We start from the raw sequence: 21,581 nt of genomic DNA, 5'->3' as shown, positions 1-21,581 counted from the left end.
CTCTGTTTTTGGCTGTTGGTCTCTGTAAATGTCAAAGAGATGTATGTTGTGGTACTAACAGGTCTGACATGGATTGCTTTCAAATTCATTCTGGTCATTCTGATTCCCATCTCCTGGGCCTGATCAGTGGTATAATTACTGCCGTTTTTCCTTGAAGAAAAAGATCCTTGAAGAAGAGGAGCCTGTAATCACATTATTTTACAGCCTCGCTTTCTGTCTGCATTATGTTATTTTCATGCATTTCAACTTGATTGAAAATGCAATTTTTCTTTTTTCAATTTCTATATCACTTATTTTTCTTAAAATGTTATTTCTAACTTTAATGCATATAATTTCTTCAAGACTTCCTGTGTTTGATTGGGAGATATTGATTTATATGTATCTAAATTTAGGGTTGAAATACAGCATACCGTACATGCCATTGTCTTTTAATTGTAGGGAGTGCAGAACCATTTTTAGGTCTTACAAAATAAGATTCTTATTCTTAAAATGTGACCAATTATCTAATACAATCCTTTGCGGCTGTGGGTTTGCATGGAACATGGCACAGCAAGCAGTGACGTGTAAGCTCTCTTTTGAGGAATATGTATTGTATTTTTAAAATACCTGCTGACAAGCGCTGCCAGAATTAGGCAGAAAAATGAGATTAAGAAGGTATTAGAAACATGAACCTAATATCTGACATGCCACAGGTTTGTAACTATGTATTGACTAATATCTTAATTTCATGAACTCAACCATGCATATTAAGTTTTCCTACTTCTATGACTGTATCTGTTCTTGTTTTATATCCCATATCACTGCGGCATCTAGCAATATTTTAAGAGTCTGTATGCACTCAGGCTGTGTTTTGTTTTAGTTGGACGTAGTTCTAAAAGTTAGAAATAAAAAGGCATATTTTTTGATGGCGCTTTCAAAGACACATTCATATGGATAATCTCCATGTGAGCACAGCAATGTTTTCAAAAGGTAAGGAACAACTTTTTGGGGAAAGATGATCTAGATATTGGCAGCATAGCGGCAGTGCAGAAAGAGGCGTGCGGCACTGCTGCTGCATCTTGCTTCTCTTTGTTATAAATGAAGTCTCATCTCAATCTGAATTTAGTAATATTTATAAAAGAATGTTTATAAAAGGTATAAAAGGCAAGTAAACAGCGCTGGGTGTGCAGGGAGTTTACACTCCACCAATACGCACACACGAACATCAAACATTCTAAATATACAGAACATTGCTTTTACATAGTAAACCCGAGTACGCCTATACAATCAGAAAAGGTAACAAACAATCTCCCACATCTCCCCCTTCTTTATTAATATCAACCATTTTCTCGACATGAATTACCACTCCATATATAACATCTTTGAGTGAAATACAGCTTCTGCTCTATTTTGGCTAAAAGTTTCAACTTTGTTTGTGCTGTCGTTTCCTTCTCCCTTTAAGTTCATGTATGATTTTCCACCAGGAGGTAAGGAGGAATGTCTCGAGGCAGTACGACTGAAGAATGGCAGAGCTCAAGCACCTTTCCAGTTCCGCCCCTCCAGTTTTGTTTTGTCTTTCATGACTGCAAGTTAGGCTCTATTTTCCAGCACGAAATTTGAAGTGCGGTTGTTGAAATACTGTATTAGAAACTAAAAGAAGCATAAAAATTAGGAAAAGCCTTGAAAAAGTAATTGTATGTAGTAGTGAACTACTAAAAGCTGTTCAGCAGTACATGTCGTGAGTGTTTAATTAGAGAAGTTAAAAGGTTGGTACTTGTGATTTTCCAGATGATTGAAGGCATTCAAAGCTTTTCAAGTCCGTGCCACTTCTCGACTCTCCTCCCACCTTTATTTTTTCATTCTCCTTTGGTTACCTCTATGTGTGAGTCAGGGAGAGATGAAAAGAAATAATTATCAAAGCAGAAGAACACAGAATGAACAAATTAGATATTTTTTAAAATATTGTCAAATTCTGAGCTATATTTAGCACTCCTTTAGCATGGCAGAAGAATGGAGATGTGTGTTATATTTTGAGTCAACACATATTTGCAAATTGCACAATACTAAGAATATTCCTCAAAAGCAAGTATCGATCCAGCTCAACACATATAAAAGAGAGAAGCTTTTAAATCAAACAGCGTGAATTTTTTATGTGTTGGGATCTTCGCTCCTCTTTACTATTCACAACCTCTTAAACTTGTGTGAAGACTCTCTACCAAGATTTTCATTTATTACACACAGTTTTTCATGGTAATATTTAGATTTGTCTTCTCCTCTGGTAGACAAGTACTCCCTACCCTGTCAGTCATCTGCGCCTCGCGTGGTAGTAGTCTGCTTTCTTTGGGGATTTGGAGGGGGCTGCCTCTGACTGCTCACCGGGCAGGATACAGACGAATTGGATTAAATTCTGTCCTTTGTTTAAGATTGATTAAAATAGATATTTCTAATGTCTCAAGGTCCTAGCTTTGAGGTGAACAGCAGAAGTGAGATGGGCGTGCTCTGCGCATTGGAAGAATTTAGGATTTGTTAGGCCAGAGAAAGCAAGCGAAGCTGAGCTCTGAAGCCTCATAATTTGGGATGCTTTCTCGGAAAAGGAGATTTTCAAAAGAAGTTTCTGACTTAAGTTACAGTTCCGAGTATAGCTCATGTGTCTCTGTCCCATGGCAGTTCGCTCATTTTCCCCCTCTGTGCTTAGTTACTGTGCTTTAATTTTTGAAGTGTTTTGATGCAATTGATGTGTCAGATTTTGCTGGGCTGCATTTCCTTACACTTGTCAGTGGGCAACTTTCCCCTTCCTCCCAGTGGGCTGTTTTCCTGCCTTTTCTCAGTTTCCACGCACACAGTTTGCCTGTCTATCCTGCTTTTTTTGGGTTTGTGGCTTTTTTTCTTCTAAATTTCATTTAGCAGTTAAGTGAGGAAGATGGTTTCAGTGCTGGACACCTTTTCTCTGAGGCTTTTCTGTCTTATATTGAACTCAGAACTTAGTTTTTTCCTAAGGAAAAGAAGCCTGTTTAAGGAATTGATAAGTAATTGCAACAGTTTTTAAAATTAGTCATTAAGATTCAATAAAATATTTAATTATCTCTCATTTTCTTCTTTCCAAATATTATAGTTTTTAGTGACAGATATTAACTCCAATGGAAATGACCAAAAGTGATTATAAATAAAAGAGATACTGGCATTTTGGTTTTCATTGTCCAAATGGATACATAAGAATGACAGCACATAATTCATATTAAAAGATGATGCATCAATTCGTATTTAAACGATCGCTAATTGTATTTCCACTGCTTACAAGCAAATCTTTCACCTGCTATGAAAGTGTTTTGTGGTGCTAAATTATTTCAGTATATTGCTTTTGTATCCCTTTGATAGATTTTGTTTGGGTTTGACTGACAATGGTATCCCAGACTTGTTTCTGGAAGTTGTTTTTTTCATCTTGCTGGCTGTGTAAATGTCCTAAGGAATGTTCTGTGCAAAAATATGGACTTGATTCAGGATAGAGCTGTAGAAGTAGGGAAGAATAAAATCTGTGCTAAATTAGTTTAATCACAGATTAAGTGGAGGGATTTAAAAATAGGTAGTCTCAGATGGCATTCGATAAAGGTAATTAAAGCATGAAGAGTAATGATAAAAATCATTTGTTCTGCTGCTCGCCTGTAGTGCTTCAGGCTTAATGTTTAACAATCAAAACACTTGTTTCTGGCCTGGTAACCTCATGGAGATGGAAACTCCTTGTCTGCTGCTGAAAATGCTTGTTAGCCTCCTCTAAATATGCACATCTCTAAAGAAATAGACTGTTTCCAAATGTATTGACATGGGAGCTTGTTGTGTTTTAACCATTCATTTGGGGCTGCATTTTTTCACAGAAATACCATCCAGAGAGAGTGATGTGTTAAAGGAAAAAAAATATATTTTATTAATTTCTCATGTATATTATTTTAATATGAGTTGCAAATCCATTAAAACTCACATGATGCTGGCTAGCATAGCTTGCTAGGCAGATATTCTTTTGTGAAGGTGTGGTGACCAGCTGTGCCCATGAGGGTCCACAAGGTGTACAGTAAGTGGGTGCGTGTCCTTCCCTTCTTCCTCCTCCTTGTGCATCATCCCCCTCCTTTTCTTTCTCCTCCTCTTCCATCCTCCTGGTCCTCCTCCTGGTTCAGGGCTGCCTCCCAGGGCAGGGGGATATGAGCACGCTGAAGTCACTGCAGGACAGGGCCACGGTTGCTGGAGATACTCGGCCATTGCTGAATGTGGTCCTGAGCAACGTGTTCCAGCGGTCTATGCCAGGCAGTCTCCAGAGATGCCTTCCAGCCTCAACAACTCTGTAATTCACTATTGGTTGAGGAACTCTAAAATTGCAGGAATTTGGCCATGTATTTCTGTTGTGATAAGGATTTTTTGAAGCTGTGTTGATTATTAGCTTAAGCTCTCCATGGATTAATGTTTCTTTGTGCTCAGAAGGAACCTCCTGTGTGCTTTTTTGCTTATTCAGACAGATGAATTTATCTTTTCAAGGATGAGATGAAAGTTTTACAAAGGATGTGTCTTACCCCATTTGGCAATCTGAACATATAATTGAAAAAAAAATCTTTGATAGTCACTTATGAGAAACTAAAATTCTGCCAGCTACCTTGGAAGAGATAATGAATGCTCCTGTTACACTAGCTCCTCCACTGAGACGAATTCTCAGGTGAAGGAAAAGTGGATGTTTAAAGTGTCAAGATTGTGCAAGTTAACAATACGTGGGTTAAAGTATGTTAAAGATTACCTTGTCAGAAAGATTACCTTCTAAAAAGTAAATGTGAGTATTTGCTATCTCCTCCTACTGACTTGTTCTGTAGCTACTAAAGTGTCTACTACGTGCTCGGTACTTCACTCCCCTCTCATACTGAGCTGCTGAGCATGAAGACAGGCTTAGTGCATGCTCACGACAGAAATACAAAAACTTTGGCAGATGCTGGCTGCTGTTGGGGGAAATAATAGTGACCACCAGCTGCTGTCTTCCTGAACCACGCAACTGAGCTGGGACAAGTTCTTACCACTGCAAGTGACTTCAGAGCAAAGTTGGGAGCCTGACTCTGGAGTGGGATCTTATTTATTGCCTCAGAATTTCTTCTTCTCCAGATCTTGTTGGAGAGTTCTAGTCCATACAGCACGTCCTAAATAGAAGTGGAGCCAGGAGAAGCTGCAGTGTGTCCGAGGGATCCAGCCTGGAGACATGACCAGAGATGGGATGGGGAAGTCTAGTCTAGAGGTCGCCTAGTCCAACCTGCTTCCTGGAGCTGGACGGCCGCTATCCCTAAACATAGGCAGCTGCAGCCTGGTCTAGTGAGGCCTCGAGACCTCCGGGGGGGGGCGCTGAATGTGCTCCGTGTAACTTGTTGTGCTGGGGCACTGCCTTCCTAGCGCCCTGGCAATGCACGGCACCTTCAGGATGCTGTGTCACAGGTGCCAGGTGCAGAAGAATAACTGCTTCCCTCGAGCCACTGTAGGGAATGTATAAATGAACTAGCAGAGAAATGAGAGCTCCATTTAGAAAGCATTGACAATATTGAAGAACAAAATCTGTGCAATGTGACAAAAGTACTCAAAGAAAATGAGTGTTTAAAAAATAAGCAAAATGTGCTTGCTCAATCTACTGATAACTCTACAAATACAGATTTATAAATGTAAGAAGTACTGCTGAATTTTGTGTCATTTCTGAATGGTGTGGCCAAAATCTTTATGTAGAGAGAGCTTTTGCTTTACAACAGAAAAGCCACAGCAGTGCTGCTGCTCGGCAGTTCTGCTCCCATCCACAATGAGAGCAGAAACGAGCCCTGGAGGATTGAATTGTGAGAGAGAGGAGAAAAGAGAAATCAAATGGCCTGTCTTTTTTTTTTCCCAAATTAACTCTGTTATTTGGCAGACAGTAATTTTGTGGTCAACTTAATTGCAATTTATTTCCTAGGGAAATGACACAGTTATCAGCCCTGTTGGTCGTGTGTGCTCCTAGGGGTCACCTCCATCCTTGGGCTGGGGATTGCTTGAAAGGTCGGGGACTGCTGGGCATCTGAACTGCCTGGATTACACTGGAAGCAAACAGCTACCTTCTGGTCACTCCTCTGAGTTGAAGCAACACTCACAAGGTCTGTCCCCAGTGTCCAGCAGTAGGCCACGATGCTGGACAGCACTGAGGGCTTGGGTGGTGGATGGCAAACCCTTGTCTCCTACCTCACTCCCGAGTCCTGATGCTGACTCATTCAGGTTAGGTCTGGCTCCCCAGCCGGATTATTTTTGGCTACTGCGGTTGATATTTGAGGTTTATTTTTATCTATTACTAATTTCTCTGTAACTGGAAGTAAAAATGGTGTCATTGTGAAGAATCGCTACAGTAAGAAAAGTGCCTGCAGACTCCACACGGTATTATTAATTATCCTTTTAAGGTTCTCTTAGCCTCCATATGATTTCTTTACAGCACACAGTCTCGAACCAGCAGTTAATTACAGCGATGCCGCCTTCGCTCCTCACCTCATTATCTCCGGCTCACACCCGGGCCCTGCGTGGCTGCCGGCTCCCAGCCGCAGGCCTGGCAGAGCGCGGGGCGAGCGCGCCAGCAGCGCCTTCGGCACAGGAGCCGGCTGGCAGATGGTGCAGGCACTATTTATAGCTCCGGCCAAGCTGCCTGAGGTGAGCGCTGCCCAAACAGTCTACCAGGATTGTTTGCAGCTATTAGGAGACGGAGAAGACAATTGGAGGAGGGAAAAAAAAAAGTCAGCATTTGCATTCTGCAGAAGCCACCTTGGAAATGTGGAAGTCTCCTTTAGTATTGATTTCTGCATTTTGTAAACAGTGGAAGCTATTTTTGCTTTTGATTTCTGCCCTGTCTCCTCCGGGCACCCCACAAGCCTTCCGCAGAAGCCTCCCTTGCAGCTCCCTAGCACTCTTCATGGCTGAGCTTGAAGAATTTATTGTTCTGTGGAAGTTGTGCTGCCATGGCAACTCAGGCACACTGAATTTTAATTGCAAGGCACAATATATGTTTATGAAAATAATTAATAAAAATGCTAACAGGGAGGATTTTATTACCTTAGAGGTATCTTTTCTCCTGTGGTGTCTTTTCTCCTGTCTTTCTCACTCTTGCTATTTTGCTGAAAAGAGATGCACTGGGGCAGAATTTTTTTGAATGACTAATTTTGCCATTTTCACCTTAACCTTTTTTTTTTTTTTTTTTTTTTTTTTCTTTGAAAGATCCAGTGAAACATTTTTTTTCTCAGTGTTTAACCCAGGCATGTATGCTCGATGTCTTTCAAAGGCATTCATATCAAATGCTGTAATCAATTTTTGTACCTGAGCAGTCAAATTTGTGCAAGCAGATGCACACAATCCTTCAGATCCAGGCTTTGGGCTGATAGGGCCCTGTGTGAGAAGGCAGAATGAAGAGATAGTAGTTAAGTTTTGTATTAGTCAAGCAAACTTCTATTACTTTCCAGTTACTGTTGCCTTTTTGTGTGTTCTGTAAGTGTTTGGCAGGTGCTCAGCCCAGCATCTGACCTGCTGCTGCCGTGCCAGCAGAGCGTGTGAGACAGATCCCTCTTCTCCCCCCGTGTGCTGTGTAGGACAGCCATGTTTGCACAGAATAAACTCAAACTGGAGAAACAGCGCTGTCAGTAACTTGAAATGGAGGCAGGGTGCACTGGGTGTAATCCTTGTGGGAGCTGAATTTCCTTATTGCATCTCATTCAACAGTCCAAGTCTGTTGTATGTTTTTGGTACCGACTGTGGGTTCTGACTGTAAGCCACACGCTAACCCTGTCTGCTCGTGAATAGCTAATTTTGGTTATTATGATGAAATATTTTATATTTTTATTTTAAAAAGAATTAAAGACAACCTGACGGGTTAGTTATGAACTGAATGAGGCACTGACCTAGTGCTCTCAGTATGGCAAGTCTGCTTAGTTTCTCCACACGTTCTCCGCATTTCTCCCTGTCCCTCAGGCATGAAGATTTTTATGCCATAGCTGCTAGTAAAGTGAAATGTCATCTAGCTCGTTACCACATTTTTTGCTGGGTACGTACAATATATGAATTTAAATGCTAATGAGTAGATTTCTTTGGGGGGTGTGGTGCCTTGTGAAGTTTCTCTTAAAAATAAGGAAACTGAACAAGACTTCTTCCTTTAAAGATTAGTAGTATGTGGTATCAGTGAGACTTTCTTTTGGGACAGGAAAGCCACCTCCAATTCAATTATGTGTGTATGCATCACCACTTGCTACCGACTTTCTCAGGTGTTCACAAAATACTACCTCTGTTACAATACATTGTGCATTTAATGTGCTGGCTTAATGATTTTCATTGCTGTGTGATAGCTTTCAAATGGATGGGAAAACAAAAATACATTCTGCTCATTAAAGGGTTGTGTATCAAGTTCAACTTCATTAGTTTTGATTAGGACTGAGCCGGTGCCATCTGTGCTGTCAGTATTGTACATCTTTCACAGAAAAGATGAGAGATCTGAAATCCAATTCTCTCATGGTGTATTGCCCTCTTACTTTGTGTGGTTTTGTACAAAATTAACTTGGCTGGATTCCATTTCTTTGTAGCTGAGCTTTTTATTTTTGGCTTCAGGTACCCAGCAGCAATCTTTGGGCCAAGTTTTGATCTTGTGTGCCTGAATGGTTACCCTGTTTTTTTTTTTCCGTGCTTCAAGTTTGTTGGTTTCAATGTATTTTCAAAACTGAGAAATACAGTGGTGTGATATCACCGTTTTTATAAAAAGCAGTAAAGAAAAAGTTGCCTGAGATAATACGGGAGTATCTTTAGAAGTATTTAGGAAGCATCCAGAGCTGTACAGGCTGCAGTAACGAGGTGCAGAGAGCTAGCTCCTGCCTGGCAGAAGAGTTCTTGTGGGATCACCCATGAGTGGAGCAAGCACTTCGAGTTCATTTACCAGCTTCTAGGAGTCCACTACCAAATCAGCCAAACCTGATCTCTTTTTAAAACAATCACAGAATCATTTAAGTTGGAGAAGACCTTTAAGATCATCTGGTCCAACTTTAACCTTGCCCTCCCTCAAAGACAAGGTTACAGCGCTTTTAGGGCTGTTCTTTGCACATGGCCATTCCTACTGTGCTTTGTGAGATGGAATTCTTCAGATTTATTTATTTTTTAAGGGCTAGAAGGAATGTAGCAGGTGTGCAGATAATCTGGAAGCTAATGAATCGTGCCAGGTACTACCCGAGCTCTCATTTCATGAAGCAGCTTCTCTTGATCTGTTCTTTCTACTGCTTTCAGCTGAAAAGGATCTTTACACTTTGTCCTACAAGAAATATTGTCCGGCCCAAGGCTGCAGCTGTTCGAAAGCTAGGACATGGAGAGTTCCTTGGCAGCTTATGTGGGTCTTAGCTGGGGCTGCAGCCTGCCTTCCAACTTCCTCACGGACACCCCAGCCTCCTCTGCTGCTCTGTTGCCTCTGCGGCTCCTGCGGGCAGCCAGCGCACACACCAGGGAGTTGGCCCGGCTGGAAATGACTGCTGCCTTTTCCTCTGGGGTAGCTGTGGCCTCCTTCAGTTCAGCATATGGTCAGTTTAGTGCCGGCTCCAGCTTAAGGGAGTGTGCGGGGACATGTAGTCTGCAGGCAGCATGGTCCGGGTAGCTGTCTTTATAAGGGACAAGATGACTTTTTAGCATTCGTGTAGCACACTCACCCTAAGATCTCAAAAAAAATACCAAACAGAGTGGCTTTGCTGACTACACGTAGCAGCAGAGCCCAGGCAGTGTCTTTAGTGACTCGAGGCATCCACCAGTGCTTTCTGGTGTTGTGACTGTGTCTTAAAACAGCTTGTGTGGTTCGATGTTACAGTAAGTGGTGTGAATTTTAGACAAGTCCTGGATTCACAGTGCCCTTTCCCACTGTTACTTCCATTTTATTTGGCAAGCCTGAAGAAATCCCCTATCTGGCTTGCTGCCTTCACCTCTGAAGTGAGGTGCTCTCTGCTGTGCTTGCCTGTGTGCTCGCAGTGCTTGGGCTGCAGTCGCCGCCTGTGCTGCTTTAGGAGACTCTCTCCTCTCTGGGAGGCAGCTGTAAAATAAGTAGTAAGCCTGATGAAGCATGATGAATTATTGGCCTGCAAATTAACAGTTAAGTACTTTGGGTTTATTTATTTATTTTTTTGCTAAGACCCAGACATCTGTGCTTGTTTTCTCAAAAAGTAAAGAACAACCCCACAGCCTTGAAGTATTTCCAGAGAATCCTCTAGGGAAGAAGTGTGGAAAAAAACATTGATGAAAAATACATTTAGTTTGCTCCTGTGGTGAGAGTAATGTAGTATTTAAAGTGTGAGTTCAGCGTACTTTGAATGTAAGGTAGTGGTATCACATATCACTCTGGTGTTGTTCCATGGAGATAAGTCCTTTCCAGCCTAGAAACACTGCTGCTGGGTACTGCTCCGAGGTGCACTCATTGCAGTGTCAATGTAAGGGGGCGTGCTATTAATGGTGTCATTTGTGAGCATTTTCTGCCTCTTTTGTCTTCAGAGGTTTCCCAGTACTGTTTATTTCTCTTAGTAGTTTCCTCCAATCATTCTCTCAATTATTGATGAGGCCTTCCCTCGGAGCATTTGTTCATAATGAATGATTTCAAAGACAAATAAATTTTCCCCTCAGCCAATTAAGTGTAGTACCCTCTTGTAGTGTTTTATATCATTTTCTTGGAAGGGCACATTGGGAAAAGCAATCCGAAGCACAAGCTACTTTGTTGGAAGTTGAATGCATTAGGTATGTTTCTTATACAAAGCTACAGTCCCTGGCATGCATGCATTTGGGATGACTGAAAATGACAGGCAGCAGTGTGATTTGCAAATAGTATGACAAATCTTCCTTTTAAGTTAGTGTTTTATATATTAGTGTTTCATTTGTATATAGAATCATAGAATGCTTTGGGTTGGAAGGGACCTCAGAGACTACCTGCCTCCAGCCCCCAGCCATGGGCAGGGCCCCTCCACCAGCCCAGGCTGCCCCCAGCCCCATCCAGCCTGGCCTTGGGTACTGCCAGGGATGGGGCAGCCACAGCTTCTCCAGGTAGCCTGTTCCAGTGCCTCACTGCCCTCATAGCAAAGAGTTTCATCCTAATATCTAAACTAAATTTACCCTCTTTTAGTTTAAAGCCATTACTCTTTGTCTTATCACTGCACTCCCTGACAAAGAGTCTCTGCCCAGCTTCCCTGGTATGTTAAAGGGCATATGAAAAAGAAAGGGTAGATAAGAATGCAAAAATGTCTATGTTTACAAGTAAAAACAAACAAACAAACACAACTTTGTTTAACTAAACAAATAATCTAATCTATGAAATAATAATTTACTAATAATCTACTCTATGAAAATTAAATAGTTTATTATGATAGTAAGATGTTTTTACTTTTAAAATGATGATTGATGGAGTAATATTTTCTTGTAACAAATGTAACTACAATCTAAAATGTGGATTAATTAATTCTGTGCTGGGTCTGGAAATCAGGGACAATCAGTGCTATCAGATTGCATGGCATTTTCTTGTAAATAAAGGCTTGATCTGTGCCTTTATCATCATATGTTCTTCTTCTCCTCTTTGTAGCCCAACCCAAAATGTCTTGCTGGAGGAAGCAATATCATTAGGGCAGCTGGGAAGCAGCTGAGTTAACGTGTCCCCTGGCCACTAGGAGCCTGCGATCTTTGTGTGTGTTATTCAGCGCAGCTGAATCCTTACCTTCTTCAGGGCACCCCAGTGGGAAGGAGGAAATACCATCAGCCCTGCTCAGTCTGAGTCATCTTTGAGACTGAACTCAGCAGGGCTGAATGTATGGGGTACCCTTTCTCCCCTTCTCCCCACCTATTTGACTTGTGATGAGCTCTTAAAGCAGCAGAGTATATGGAGTAATACAAGGTAACTGGAAAAATCACAATCACAGTATACAAGATTTGATAGCTCTCTAGAGTTTTAAACCCGGAACCTTAATTTCTCCACACTGCTTTTTTTTTTCAATGTAATTTAAATGTCCTTTAATTAATTATTTATTTTTATTTGTTTTACTTTATTTGTTTGCCATTTCTGGCTGACACTGGTTCTCAAATTAGGCAGAACTTTTAGGTCATTTTTCTACTGCTTTCTTTGAAATGATAAGTTTAGCAGGAGGAAATCTGTAGTGATAATTCCAAAATCTGTTTTCAGGCTGATCTTCCATATTTTGTCTCTTTTTTATGTGACATAAAGCAGAGCTGAACTAAAAATAGGCTATGAACTTTAATATAGTTAACTGCTGATTAAGCCACTGTCACACTTTGTTTTTAAGAGCAGCACTGTGCAGAGAGATTTAATAGGGTTAAAAATTAGATAAAAGCTTTTCCAATTACAAAGCTAGCATTATCTGTTAAATAAATAGCTCCCTACCTTACTCTGAGACAAGCATTGCAATTTGTTGATTTAAATTTTCATTATTAACAGGACAATGTTTTCTGATAGCTTTGCAATAAATTAGGCCTCAAGTCAAATACTTCTACAGTCTCTGGAGATCATGTCTTTTCCAGTTTAGGGACAGCTTGGGAAAGAGGTGGCTGTCATGGAGAAGAGTACTATGCAATATCAAAGCAGGAGAAACTCCAGGTGTTTACTAGATGCACGTTCTGTTTTGCCTATAAATAGCAATCTACGTTTACACTTACTTATTCTTTGCATAAAAAGCTGCTGATATTCAACAGAAAACTTTGGTACCATATTCTGTTCAGAATCAAATGTGGTTTTATACAGTACTTTTGGTGTTTTCTATCTTTTATATTGGATATTGACAGGCATTTATATAGTGGGATTTTAATCTTTTGCCTCTGCTTAATCTCTCCATGAGAGCCTGCAACCCACTTTGCTGTGACAGCAGATTTAGGTTTCTGTCTTGGTCCTGAGAAGGTGCAAGTGCTGGTAAGGTTCAGGATCTGCGGTGCCTTGGTCAACCGATCAGTGGTTATCAGTAGTTATCATCATTAAGATAATTAGTTGGTTTTAGTGAGAATTAAGTCCTTTTGGATCATAGTTATAAAGCAGCCTGGGGAGTTTTCCAATGCAAAAATCCTCTTGGGAATGTACACCATACTGCTGTCCCATGCTAGGTGGCATGGCACAAAAGAAATGTGCCCTTTGCTTTTCTAAATGGGGTTGTTGGTGTGCTACTAAGCTGGTCTTGCTGCTGATCCTTGCAGAGGTATGTCTTCTGAGCTTGTACGGGCTGTGTCGCCTCACATTGCCTCCTGGGATTTGCAAGTCTCTGCTCTGTGCTCTTAGACAGGGATTGTAAGGCCAGAGGGTGAGTGGAGAGGCAAGGGCTGTACCCTGGAAGCTTTACCACTGAAAGCTTTAGATACCTGCGTGGGGCAGCAAAATGAGATGCTTTTCACAATGGGTTGTGCAGCTGTATCGTTCTGCTCCGGATATGAGATTTTATTACAACATTGTAACTGGATAGCTGTGGTAAAGTTCCTTTAATTACTTAATAATGTTTATCCCCTCCCCCACTTTCTCTTGAATACGAAGTAGTTTCAGCAACTCCTAGCAGCATGTGCTGTTTTCAACAAGCTGCTATTAAATCTGAGACTCCTTGAGTGAGAGGTCCTCCTCTGCTGGACTGAGCAGCTCTGCAGGTTTTGCTGGGCCCCAACCGAAGGCACTTACAAAGGAAAGTTTGGCCATTCTGCTGTAATCTGTGTGAAAAGAGCCCAGATTTTGCAAATTTGGTAGAGTTTGTTGTTTCTGTGTGAGTTTAGTTATACTTTGTGTTTGTTGGTGATACTTTTTTGCTTTTGGCATTGTTCGCTTGTTTACATTTGCTGGCAACACAAATAACTTCTGTAAAATAGTTTTGTCCATCTAGTTTATTCCTTACTTTGCAGTTGGGAAAAGAATGAGTGTGAGAAGCCTGTAGTGTGTTCTTTGGGACTCATTTCATCCTCTGACCTTGTTCTGCACTGCTTCAAAGTGATAATACACACATTCTTATAAACCTATATGACATTCTGTTTTAAAATAGAACTAAATACTAGTTTACAGAAAGCAGCTTCATAAATTTCTTTTGACCTTCTAGATTAAAATTCCTTCTAGATTAAAAATTCTAACAACCCAAAACTTGGATGGATCTCACTTCTATGTGCCAAATGATCTGAAGTAATGTAGGTTATTATCTGTAAACCTCAAAGGCTACCAAGTATTTCAGAAGGAACAACCCCTGAAAATATAATAGAAACATTATGTGACTGATAGATTTTACCTACATAGAAATACAGATGTTAGGCAGAAATGGCTGGAAATGGATGTAGATATGAATGCGTGAAGAGAGAGAAATGTAAACTCAGAAGTAGTGAGAAGCTATCTTTTTTTCAATAGTTTCTGATACACATCTATACATCTGTAAGTCGATCTTTCAATTACTATTTCCTTCAGTTGGCAAATTAACAGTTGTACCTGATGGTGAAAGTTGCAAACAGCCTAGTAAAACTCCTTGAATTAGGTTTAGATGAGCCATGATCAGATAGATAAGGAATCACACAAGATAACAAAATAAGATAGGGAAGTGTCTGTTAAGAAATGCACTGAAGCTACAGTACCGCTTGTCAGAAGGAGTAATAGGAACAGGAACGAGCACTTGTGATCTGCGTTGTTTTCAGTGGTACCTGTAAGTACCCAGGCTAATGTCACTAATGCCGCGTATTCCATGTGTTCTTCAGTCTTGGCTTCTATTGGTGATAAAGTGCAAGAAGTGAGCATCAGTATCAAAAAATGGCAAAATGCACTTAAATAATCCCAAAGCAGAGAAGCAACTTCAGGAAGTCTAAAGTTCAATGTGCATCGGATTTATAGGAGTTACAGAATTCTTGACAGTAGGATTGTTTCAATAGTGTAGTATATATTTAAAATAAGGAAATAAAGCCTTTTCATCGATCTAATAGCTATAACCAGATTTTACAAAATTCTGTAGTCTGCAATTTGGATTTTCTTTAAAACTGATTTTTATTTATTTAAATGAAGATAAGGTATTTGATTTACAGCTTCCTTTTATGCAACAAGAACTAAATATAATCTCTCTGGTACTTCTCTTTTGTCTTCCATCCTTTGTTTTGTTTTATATCCCATGATTTCTTCTTGTTCCTCTCCATTTTGCCATCACTTCTTGGCTTCATTTCTGTCCCTTCAGTCTCAGTCTGCTTCTCCCCTGCCCTGTACTTCACTCCCTCCTTGCTGCTCATTGCCCAGTGACTGCTTTGCATGGTGACAGTCTGGCAGAGTTTGTTTTCTTATTCTGCTGCTGACCAGCCCATCATAATCATGTTTGTGAAGCACTCAAGGTCATTCAGCCACAGGTTGGAACCTTTCCTGCACCTCAGGCAAATACACATGTAATGAAGTAACTCAATTCATGTGAAGTATTTAGTCTGGAAAGCCAAGAGGATAAAATAAAGGAGGAAGGGAAGTGAAGACAAGGTTACCTCTTCACTGTAACCTTGTCTCTGTATGTTATCCTTCTTTATACAACCAAAATGTGCTCCCAGTTCCATGGCTCTGGGCGATTCCTCTGCAGACAGCAGCTTAACGTGCGTTTCCTTGATTTATGAGGAGTCATTTTGCTGGCAGTTTTGAGAAAACTTCAGAAATCCCAAGAAATTGCCTTTCCAGCCAGCCCTGCCAAGCCCCAGGGGAGGATGCTTCTGTGTCTTTCCAGTTTTCTGTCATACCTGACTGGAGGATGCCTGCTTGTTACAGCTTCTGCCTACCACCAAGATCCTTTTAGGTGCTCTCAGAGGTGCTAAGGGTGTGGATGTTACTAAGCCTACTTAATTTTCTGGTGTTTTGTGGGTGGGCTTTGGGTTTTGGCAGACCTCGGTATAGGTCCTGGTGGATGAGAATTAATTTTGTGTGCAAGCAGCCCTATCTCTAAAAAGTGGGGAAATAATCTTTGCGTCAAATGTAATGATCAAGTAACATAGTAAACAAGGCTCCAGAATTATACAATTGTGTTTAATTGATGATTACTGTTGAAAAACACTGTAAAAAATATAGCTGACTTCAGAGAAGTGAACTTTTTTTTGGGGGGGGGGGAGGGGAGGAGGTGTGGGGGCAAGGAAGGGAGTGTTGTTAATTTTTACCCATTGAGCTTTGCTTATATATCATGTGGTTTTCAACATGGATGTTACCATAAGTGAGTAACACAGCTGAGACATGTTTTGACTTTAAATGCATGGAAGGCACTTCTGTAGCTGTAAAAGCAAGTGGTGTCTCATGGTATTTTTCCAGTAATATCCTTTGTGTGAAGGGATTAACATGTTTTTGTGATTTGTTTTCATTTTATCACTGTAACTTTGTTTTATTCCTCCATGCCTGAGGGTTTTTACTGAAGTGGGCTCATTGCATCTTCTGATGATAAAAATAGCTATTTTATTGTGTCTCATGGTTATTCCTTGTTTCTGATGGGATGGGAAGTCATTGATTTTCTATTTGTTTTGCAGATTGGCATGAATGTCAAAGTTGCCAAGAAGGGCAGTGTTGATCCAATTAGAATTAGCATATTTAAACAGATTCCTTTTTTTTTTTTTTTTTTTTTTTTTTGTCCTCAAGAATGTATGCATGGACAGAAATTTTGTTCATGTGTTACTTTTGAAAACTAAGGAATTCAGAAAGAGATCTTTGAAGTGACAGCATTATCTGTAAACCCAGAAAACCTCCCCATTGTAATCAGAATAATTGGAATAAACTAAACTTAATCATTAAATAAGAGGTAGATGTAGGCTCTGTTGACTGATTCCAAGAAGAAAGAACAACTGAAGTATACCTGGACTATAGGCTTATGCCTATACAGCGGGTATATAAAGTGCTTGAGAAACATTCAGATACACTGAGAAGTAGTATATAGAAAACAGATATCATTTGAAACTAAGTTAGGGTTATTTTAGTGCACTGTGCTGTCTTTGTACTGTCTGGTCTTTATTGTTATGACCCATATATGACCAGATTAATGCTCTCTAATGTCAGTACTGTATTGATCTGAATCTTTGGTACTGAATCTAAAGTGAATTTCATTTTCAAACAATAGGAATAAAAGAGACCAAAATACAAAGGCAAAAATGGAGCTGCTTTTGGTGATTCACACACAGCCCCATAGGTCCCAATTATTGGCAGAGCTCTATAGCGTGGTCCTTCCTTTGTCATCTGCAGCTGTCACACTGCTGGCTCTGCTGGTAAGAGTGGGATTTAGGGGACTTTGGGGTTTATGCTGAATTAAGGGATTGAGGTAGCCTGAAAGCGCTGCTTCTGCTTGTGAATTACAGGTGCAATTAGAAGGAGCTACTTGATGTGGTCATTTCTAGCACCCATGCTGGGGGCCAACAAACTGGAAAGCAGCTTGGCAGAAAAAGACCTGGGGATCCTAGGTGGCACCGAGTTAAACATGAGCAAAGGAGGTCTCTGGTACCTTGCTGCTGCATGAGGAGGTCTGGGGGAGCTCATCCATGTCTCTAACTACCCCCACAGGGGTATGGAAAGGACAGAGCCAGGCCCAGAGGCAGGGCTCAGCCCGCAGCCCCTCAGGCAGCACCTCGGGGCCTGGCACAGGCTGCCCACGGAGGCTGGGGGGCTCCTCCCTGAGGGGCTTCCAGAGCTGCCTGGACGTGGGGCTGGGAACCAGCTGGGGGGCCCTGCTGGGGCAGGCCTGGGGCCTGTGGAACCGGGAGCCCTGTCAGCTTCAGCCGGTCTGGGATTCTGTTATTGTCTTCATTGCAGTATTGGTTCATCTGCCACTGTATGAAAGATTTCTAGTAATACACTCAGATACTGACAATCAGCCTAGGGAGCACCTGCTTAAAGCTACTTTATCTATACGGGGCATTATCAGCAGGTGAAGGCCCCTTCATGCTACATTAAACAGGAGAGGATTTGAGGAAAGGGTTAAAGCAGAACTGTAGCCCCTGTGTGTCAGCATCTCTAGATTGTTTATGTCCAGGATCCATCTTGCAGCAAATTCCAGAGCTGCATTCACAGTACGTGCCACCTGTGGTGACTGTGGTGGCTCAGCAGAGGCTTGGGTAAGCGCGGTTTCAGCAGCTGTCTCTAGTGTCTGATACACTCAGAAGGATTCAGTGAGGAAATGTACATCAAGTGTTGACTAAACAGTAGATGAATAGAACGTTATTTCCAGAATTTTATTTTAAAAGCAGTAACAAACAGAATAAAATCTTACGTAAATGATACACTAGCCTTGCATAGCTTTTCCTTTTAGCACAGTGCTGTGCCGCCTCCATAATCACTTCTGTGTTAGTAATAAAAGTGCTCAACATATACTAATTGCTTATTTGTGGATATTATCACTCTAGATTTATAAATGAGGAACTTGATGCTCAGAAATTAATACACAAAATTCAGTATATCTACAATTGAATCGGGTTCAGAATCAGAAATGAAAACCATGTTCTTGTATTTCTGTCCTTTTCCCTAACCATCTGGCTGGCCTTCATCTTCTGCAGTGCACTGATTCCTGAAGCTGCAATAAAGACTTTAAGATATCATTGAAGAGTGGTTTTGGTGTTAGATACTCCAAACAAGCTAAAGAGCCTTGCTCTTCAGTGTTCAAGTCCAATATGAATGCAGAGTGATACCAAGGGCTGCCAGTGAAACCATCAGGTTTTGTACTTCTTATATAAAGAACAAACAAAAACAAAACACATGGACAAAAGTAGGTCTAATTTCAGAATTAGTAAAAACATGCTGAAAGAGATGCTGACTACACAGACATCTACTTGGTCAGTGATGCTGCAGGAGATGAATCGTGTAGGCACTAGGTTTTTAAATGAGTTTACTTTTTTATAATGTCTTTTTAGCTAGTAACTGTAGTTTTCTTTCTTATGTAAGAAAGAAAAATCTTCTTTCTTGTAGTGAAGATTTCAAGACGCTTAATAAAATTGAGCAAAGTTTTGTAGCACTACCTTTTTGATTTTATATAAACAGTTTCAACATAGTCTTTCACAGCCATCTGCCAAGGGTGCAGTTCAGTATTGCTTGTTAGAAGCAGGCTTACCTGCTTCTGGAAGTTACCCAGTGAGTTGGTGGTAGAGTTGGGAATATTTGAATTTCAAATTACAGATTAATCACAAAAACATTTTTTCTAGCCTTTACAAATAGAATTGCATCTCTAACAGAAGAGACATAAGCAAAAACCAGATCTAAAAATAAACAAACCAGAAGGAACTTGAACAAAATTAACTTGCTACATAAATATGTTTGTGGATTAAATTTTTTTCTTGTCTGTTAATGAGGTAGTGCCTATACACTTTTCTAAGATAAGAGGTGAACTACTGGTGAGTAACCTGGGCAACATGTCTTTCACCTGGTCTAATTGTTCTGTTCTTCGTATCCTCTGCAGAGGTGAACCTTCCTAAGTAATAGCTATTAAAAACAAGAAAAAAAAAAAAAGATAAAATCCACTGCTTAAAAAATTCTCTCCACCTTTTAACAAAAATGTTTGATATCATTTTTGCTTAAGATTGTCTGACACAAGTAAAGCCCCAAACATAATAAAATCAAAATTGAAATGCTGTCATATCTACAAATAGATGCACATGGCCCGTCATGCCAACCGTACATCATATGGAAAAGAAAGAAACCCAAAGCCATCTGCTTATGTACAGAGTTCCTTATATCTTGTGGGAGATCAGGGAGCTTTCAAGATAAGTGTTCAAGGGAAACTGGCTTCACAGCTTACTATGCCAATGGCAAAAATTTGAGCCTGGTGCATTCAAAATTTGATCTCTAGCCTGGTAGTACAAACAGCATTTTTCTTTTGACATTTTTCAGAAAAGATATGGCAGAGGAAATAGAATAAATTATCTATCAGTCGCATACCAGAGAGGGACAGTGTAAAGAAAAGGAAAGGAGAATAAAAGACAAAGAGAGTAAAGGTCATGGAAAGTCTTTGTTTTGGAGAATGAGTGAGCACATGCAGAATGAGTATTTTGTAGCTGATCTAATGTTGCTGTGATTTGCTACAGAAAAATGTCATCTGGTCTGTGACTGATTGATGGCTCAACCCTGATAAGAGCTGAGCTGCTTCTGCCTTACCTGTGAGAATGCTACAACAGCATGTCCTTTTTTATAGCTGCATGTAGAATAATCGTTGCATTTATGCCAAGGAGAGAAGAGAGACTGACGCTACATTCAGTTCTAGGTTTGAGCTGCCAGAAGCACAGGTCTGCTCGGGTTGGAGCTACTGATGGGGAGGTATTTCTGCTTGGGGAAAGCAGTTTTGCCCAAGCAATGCAGCGGTCACAATTTGCAAAGTGCAGTTGACCAATGTATTTACTGAGCTAACCTAAGTGTTATGTTCATGTCAAATATCTTGATGTGTGCCTTTTTTGTAAAGTCTCTACAGAGTAATCCACTTTTTTCTCAGTTTGCTTCTTTGTTAATTAGTACTCTTGTGTGTTTTCTGCTCTCTGCTGAATAAAAGCTGATGATGATAGAAATACCTATTTATAGAAAAGAGCTGAACTACAAGGTATATATTACAAAAATGCTATAGAAGAACTGAGCATAAGCCAAACCTCTTTTATTGACTGTTTTTAAAAGGAAGAGCTATTGATTTTTTTTTTTTTCCCCAGATATTTATTGGTAAAGAACCTGGGATTTTGTTGGATCACACTTCTACTGAGAGGGCTATAATGTGTATGGAAAATGATGAGAGAAAGGGGTTGATGATATTTCATAGAGGTATAATCTATCAGAGGTCATTGTCATCTGGAGAGTTCCCAGATGACTGGAGAGTTGCTAGTGTGACACCCATCTATAAGAAGGGTCGTAAGGAGTACGTGAGGAACTACAGGCCTGTGGGCCTGACCTCAGTGCCAGGAAAGGTGATGGAACAGCTCATCTTGACTGCAATTATGCAGCATAAGTCCTGTGAGGGGCAGCTGAGGGAGCTGGGGGTGTTTAGTCTGGAGAAGAGGAGGCTCAGGGGAGACCTCATTGCTCTCTGCAACTCCCTGAAAGGAAGGGGTGGGGAGCCGGGGGTCGGCCTCTGCTCACAGGTAACTAGTGATAGGACTAGAGGGAACGGCCTCAAGTTGCTCCAGGGGAGTTTCAGGCTGGAAATGAGGAGATATTTCTTCTCAGCAGAACAGTCAGGCATGGGGATGGGTTGCTCAGGGAACTGGTGGAGTCACCGTCCCTGGGGTTATTTAAGGAGAGGTTGGACACGGTGCTTAGGGACATGGTTTAGAGGATGACATTGGTAATATGGTGCTGGTTGGACCAGATCATTTTGGAGGTCTTTTCCAACCTTAATGATTCTATGGTTCTGTGATTTTTGTGCATGTGCTGGCACAGTGGGATGGTAGGTTTCATTGAAAGCAGGAATTTGGGATCATGTCAGTAATAAGGAGGGGCAAAGCTGCATGCTAGGTACATGGCTCATTGCAAACCAATACTGACTGATTTGTGTGTTCTGTGCTTGCTACCTATTTGTGAAGGTGGAGAATTTAAAGCTATTAGTCCTATTCCCATTAGTGTAACACACATCTTAGTTGTATGTGTGGAACTGTATAAGAATACCAAAAAAATC

General features: G+C 40.8%; 1 protein-coding gene across 10 annotated transcripts in view; it reads left to right on the top strand.

Annotated features, from left to right (window-relative positions):
* The window catches only part of RABGAP1L (RAB GTPase activating protein 1 like), a 257,106-nt gene that overhangs the window by 117,246 nt on the left and 118,279 nt on the right, over positions 1-21,581 (top strand). Inside the window, exon 1 of one of the 10 annotated variants that reach the window (XM_027463459.3) lies at positions 11,739-11,884. The exons of the other annotated variants lie outside the window; for them this stretch is intronic. The gene's annotated coding sequence lies outside the window, so the exon portion shown is untranslated. Of the gene's footprint in view, positions 1-11,738; positions 11,885-21,581 lie in introns of those variants that run through there. 10 annotated transcript variants of the gene reach the window in all.

Source organism: Anas platyrhynchos, chromosome 8 (genome assembly GCF_047663525.1).
Source record: "Anas platyrhynchos isolate ZD024472 breed Pekin duck chromosome 8, IASCAAS_PekinDuck_T2T, whole genome shotgun sequence".
NCBI classification, from domain to species: Eukaryota; Metazoa; Chordata; class Aves; order Anseriformes; family Anatidae; genus Anas; species Anas platyrhynchos.
The sequence above is the reverse complement of the archived record's forward strand: the minus strand, read 5'-3'. Positions and strand labels throughout refer to the sequence as shown.